At 55.0% G+C, this 6,000-nt stretch overlaps 1 long non-coding RNA gene across 1 annotated transcript in view; it reads right to left on the bottom strand.

Annotated features, from left to right (window-relative positions):
* Positions 1 to 3,653: 3,653 nt before the first annotated feature.
* LOC136385655 (uncharacterized) overlaps positions 3,654 to 6,000 on the bottom strand; it is a 4,919-nt gene continuing 2,572 nt past the window's right edge. Inside the window, exon 4 of the long non-coding RNA XR_010747855.1 lies at positions 3,654 to 5,361. This is a non-coding gene — a long non-coding RNA (uncharacterized lncRNA). The remainder of the gene's footprint in view (positions 5,362 to 6,000) is intronic.

Genomic DNA, 6,000 nt, shown 5'->3' with positions numbered 1-6,000 from the left:
CCAGACCTCCTCTGTGCCCGTCTCTGTCCACACGTCCAGACCTCCTCTGTGCCCGTCTCTGTCCACACGTCCAGACCTCCTCTGTGCCCGTCTCTGTCCACACGTCCAGACCTCCTCTGGGCCCGTCTCTGTCCACACGTCCAGACCTCCTCGGTGCCCGTCTCTGTCCACACGTCCAGACCTCCTCTGTGCCCGTCTCTGTCCACACGTCCAGACCGTCTCTGTCCACACGTCCAGACCTCCTCCGCGCCCGTCTCTGTCCACACGTCCAGACCTCCTCTGTGCCCATCTGTCCACACGTCCAGACCTCCTCTGTGCCCGTCTCTGTCCACACGTCCAGACCTCCTCGGTGCCCGTCTCTGTCCACACATCCAGACCTTCTCTGTGCCCGTCTCTGTCCACACGTCCAGACCCTCTCTGTGCCCGTCTCTGTCCACACGTCCAGACCTCCTCTGCGCCCGTCTCTGTCCACACGTCCAGACCTCCTCTGTGCCCGTCTCTGTCCACACGTCCAGACCTTCCCTGTGCCCGTCTCTGTCCACACGTCCAGACCTCCTCTGTGCCCGTCTCTGTCCACACGTCCAGACCGTCTCTGTCCACACGTCCAGACCTCCTCCGCGCCCGTCTCTGTCCACACGTCCAGACCTCCTCTGTGCCCGTCTCTGTCCACACGTCCAGACCTCCTCTGTGCCCGTCTCTGTCCACACGTCCAGACCTCCTCTGTGCCCGTCTCTGTCCACACGTCCAGACCTCCTCTGTGCCCGTCTCTGTCCACACGTCCAGACCTCCTCGGTGCCCGTCTCTGTCCACACGTCCAGACCTCCTCTGTGCCCGTCTCTGTCCACACGTCCAGACCTCCTGTGCCCGTCTCTGTCCACACGTCCAGACCTCCTCTGCGCCCGTCTCTGTCCACACGTCCAGACCTCCTCTGTGCCCATCTGTCCACACGTCCAGACCTCCTCTGTGCCCGTCTCTGTCCACACGTCCAGACCTCCTCGGTGCCCGTCTCTGTCCACACATCCAGACCTTCTCTGTGCCCGTCTCTGTCCACATGTCCAGACCCTCTCTGTGCCCGTCTCTGTCCACACGTCCAGACCTCCTCTGTGCCCGTCTCTGTCCACACGTCCAGACCTCCTCTGTGCCCGTCTCTGTCCACACATCCAGACCTTCTCTGTGCCCGTCTCTGTCCACACGTCCAGACCTCCTCTGTGCCCGTGTCTGTCCACACATCCAGACCTTCTCTGTGCCCGTCTCTGTCCACATGTCCAGACCCTCTCTGTGCCCGTCTCTGTCCACACGTCCAGACCTCCTCTGCGCCCGTCTCTGTCCACATGTCCAGACCTTCCCTGTGCCCGTCTCTGTCCACACGTCCAGACCTCCTCTGTGCCCGTCTCTGTCCACACGTCCAGACCTCCTCTGTGCCCGTCTGTCCACACGTCCAGACCTCCTCTGTGCCCGTCTCTGTCCACACGTCCAGACCTCCTCTGTGCCCGTCTCTGTCCACACGTCCAGACCTCCTCTGTGCCCGTCTCTGTCCACACGTCCAGACCTCCTCTGTGCCCGTCTCTGTCCACACGTCCAGACCTCCTCTGTGCCCGTCTCTGTCCACACGTCCAGACCTCCTCTGTGCCCGTCTCTGTCCACACGTCCAGACCTCCTCTGTGCCCGTCTGTCCACACGTCCAGACCTCCTCTGTGCCCGTCTCTGTCCACACGTCCAGACCTCCTCTGTGCCCGTCTCTGTCCACACGTCCAGACCTCCTCTGTGCCCGTCTCTGTCCACACGTCCAGACCTTCCCTGTGCCCGTCTCTGTCCACACGTCCAGACCTCCTCTGTGCCCGTCTCTGTCCACACATACAGACCTTCTCTGTACCAGGCTCCCCGGGGGCCCACTGCCCCTGCCCCTACCCCCTGCCTCCAGCTGCAGGCAGTCTACGACTCTTCCTACCGGGTCCCCCTCTGTCCTCCAACCTTCCTCAGGCACCAGATTACACCGTGGGGGGTGGGGGGCTTCCCGGGCAGGCGCAGCAGAGCACCCCACCCATTCCACACAACCCCGTCAAGGGCACTGTGGTTCTGACCGCCGCCACAGACGACAGTCAAGAAGATATATTCCCGGCAAACGTTTCTTCTCGAAATGCTACTGCTTTATGATTTTTTAAAAGCGTCTATTTATCTGGAAATTTCCCCTGCTGTGACATGACTGACTGCTCTTTCTAACGAAGCGCCCACCACACGAGGGTGAAGGAAGAAAAAAGTGATTATGGATCATGTATTCATGTCATCTTTGTTTTGCAAATTAAATTTGTTATGCCACATTAGCTCAAAGATAGGAATATTTTAATAATGCCAGATCTATAAATTCCAAGAAAAATGAATTAGAATTCTAAAACGTACTCAGTTCCAAGGAACTGAATTTCTTGAGGATATATTTCTCATCTAAAGGGAGAAAAGAGATTCTAAATTACTGCATTTGCATTTTAACAATACAATTTTATTGTCATTTCAATAATTCATGGTTTTTCAACATATTTAAAAAACTTAATAATCAAAAGCTTCATGCAAATATTAAAGTATTTGAAGATATTTGCGTGATTGAGTAATCTAGCTGTTTTTTCATTTATTTCTATTCAGTTTTTGAAAGAAAGGGGGGAGAAAGAGAGAGAGAGAGAGAGAGAGACATCACTTTGCTATTCATCTTGTTAATGAAATCATTGGTTAATTCCTGTATGTGCCTTGACCAAGGATTGAACCCACAACCTTGGCATATTGGGAAGATGCTCCAACCAACTGAGCTACCAGGCCCGGGGTAGATGTTTTGCACGTGAATATGACTGTGGTTAGGGACAATAACAATGACATACCTAGCACGTGACAAACATCACTGTGTATGTATCCTAGCTCATTTGCCCTGAGGAGCATGTAAATATTCAAGTACGATCTTTACCCTCTTGTATAGACTAACAAGCATCTTGTATTAATAATTATTTTAACCTGGTAAACGAAATGTTTTTGCTGTTAGTGTGGTTACAGTTCAGGACAACGACAGTCCAGTAATTAAACACAGTTCTTAGTATGTGACCCAGACTGTTCCACACTCACTACATACAGTGACACATTTAAGCTCACACATCCGACAACTTAGGCGTCATCACAATCCGCAATGTGGAAAGAAAGGACCAGAAGAACAGAGAGGTGAGGTCACCTTCCCCGGGCCACACAGCTGTCAGTGGTCGAGCCGCCTCGGAACCGGACAGGGCAGGGAACAACACAACTGCTGACGTGAGGCGCACCCACTCAACTTTGTGCGCGCCCTGGGGGGGGGTTTACGTTGACCTGGTTTGGCTTAAATGGGGGCACGTGAGTTTAAGATCCAAACACTCGTGGCTCTTGTCAAAGTGGCCACCCGAAGTACGAGGCACCTTCACAGGCTCGGCGGCCCGGCCTCTCTCGTTCTGACGCGCCTCACGTGGCCGACGGGCTCCTGGGAGCGAGAGAAGGGGTCAGCAGGGGACAGGAGAGAGCCGTGTCAGACTGCCCCGGCAGGCTTCAGACTGCCACAAGGGTTTTCCCGTGGTGCGGCCACCACTCGGCCAGGCCCTGCGGAGCCTGGGGAACAAGCACGCGCCCGGCTCCTGCGGCGTGCCCGCCCTCTGCCAAAGCCTGGGGCTCTCAGAGGGAAGGAAGTGTCACTCTGACACTCGGCTGACCCACAGGCGTCCACAGCCTCCAGGGTGGTCTGGTGGGGGCTGCAACTCACACAGGTGACGTCCTCTGCCCTCTGTGGGCTGTGCTAGCGGTAAAACACCCCGCACCCTAGAAGACCAGTCCGACACGGCGAGCTCCTTCTCCTGTGACGACGACGCAAGGCTGTCCCCCCACAGCCGGGAACTGCACTGGCCCCGTCTGCTTAGCAGTCCCGTCATTTCTACAAGGGACCTGACCCCAGAGACGGGCTGGGCGGTGTCCCCTGTCACCCTGCGCCACCCTGAAAGCTTACCGTCCTGCCTTGCAATGGCTGAGTGTCACCTTCTTCCCTGAATACACTGCAGCCTCCCCGTCTCGCTCCCTGTCACACCCACAGGGCCTGTGACATCCCCCCCACACACATACAGAACACTTCCCGTGGGGACTGCTGAGCGCACACCTTGTCACCAATCACACATCCATCGCGACTATAATCTTCGTCACGGGTGGGGGCAGTATCATGGGCTAACATGACCCTTAAGAGTCAGTAAGACATCTGGAACACGCTGCCCAAAGGCTCCCAACTCTTAGAAACATTTCCAACGCCCAGAGCTAGCTTGTAACACAGGTGAACACCAAGGACGAGACAGCCCCTGCTCCCAAGGAAGCGCACCCCAACAGAAAGCCAGGGTCGCAAACGCTATCACGATGCCTCGCCCGGGGCGACGTGGAGGGCATGGTCCACACGGACAGAAGGCGGCTGGACACATTGCAGAACGATACATTAAGCAGGAGAGTCTGACTCGGGTCTCAGAGGGGCTCACGGAACAGAAAAGTGCACAGACACACGGCAGCAGGAAACACGGGGAGTTCAAGGGGGAGCTCGCCTGACGATGAAAAACATGTATATTTTTTCCAGTGCCTGCTCCAGTCCTTGTCAGAGACAAAACACGAAGTAATGTTCATGTACAGAGGGAGCAAAAACATGAAGACGAATAATCCGGGGTAGGACTGATTGGCAGTTAAGGCCCTGGTCGGTGAGACGAACCCCTTTTATCTCTCTGTTCCTAATGGAAAGGACGCCCCTTTCACAATAGCCGGCTTTAGGTCAGCTTCCAGGAGCGGGGGCGATGGTCGGTGAGACGAACCCCTTTTATATCTCTGTTCCTAATGGAAAGGACGCCCCTTTCACAATAGCCGGCTTTAGGTCAGCTTCCAGGAGCGGGGCTGATGCGGAAGCCACTTCGTAACTGGCCGCTGGAGAAAGGTGGCTTTCCAGTGATCCGAGGGACGACCCGGACAGCGTCACCATCTGTACCAACTGTGGTCCCTGCCCAGCCGGGCCGAGGACGCAGGTGGCGCTGCCACCAAGAATACAGGGCAGATGGTGCAGGCTGTCTCTGGTCCGGGCTTTTGAAAATATAGGAGTCTGTGATGTTCCTGGCACGAGCAGCCCACACCACCACCCCCTCGCTGTCCGAGAGCTGAAGCCCTTCTCTACAAAAGGCATTTCTGAAGTAAGAAACCTCAGGAAAGCTAGTCTGCTCCACCTTCCAACTGGACAGAACGCCGACTGCAAGCACGGTGGTGAATTCGGGAACTCGGAGACAGTGACAAACAGCAAATCTGGACCATGTCTCCTCCTGGTACAGTGTTACACTTGGAACCTTGCTCCTGTCAGACCAGAATGACGCTTATCCATACATGCTACATTTTACAACTGTTTCTCTTTAAGAGCGATAACTTGATACTTAGTTTCTACGCCACAGTGAGGGAGACCTACAGATTAGTATCTATTCTCAGATGCACTGGCTCATAAACTATACTTCTTAAGGACGCCTATTTTCACTTCCAGATGTTATCAAACTCTCACTATGCACATGTATATATAAACACAGATGATATATTACATATGTAATTCACATACTTTTAAAAAAAATACGTCTATTCTTCCATTTGGAAAGGCTTCACCCAGCACTCCTTTGAGTAGTTTGAGCAGTTAGTTCTCTGGGCCAAGCTGATAGCCAGAACCCCCGTTTTAGTGAGACTGAAAAACTCAGTTGTCAGGAGCTGGGCAGGGGGGGTGCAGGGAGGGAGGGAGGGAGTCCGGGGGATCTGCTCGCATTCAGGGGCTCAGGGAATGCTGGCACCCGGGTCCCAGGCCTGCTCACCCCTTCCCCTCCTCCGTCACTCTCTCCCCCCCTGCCCTGCCCTCTCTACCTCCGTCCTCCCTCAGCTCTCTCTCACCTCCTCCCTTCTTCTCCTCTTCGCTCTTCCTTTCACTTTCTCCCCCTCCCAGTCCCTCCTTCTCTC

The sequence above is a fragment of the Saccopteryx leptura genome, chromosome X (assembly GCF_036850995.1).
Source record: "Saccopteryx leptura isolate mSacLep1 chromosome X, mSacLep1_pri_phased_curated, whole genome shotgun sequence".
Classification (NCBI taxonomy): domain Eukaryota; kingdom Metazoa; phylum Chordata; class Mammalia; order Chiroptera; family Emballonuridae; genus Saccopteryx; species Saccopteryx leptura.
This window is presented reverse-complemented; position numbering and strand designations above follow the sequence as displayed.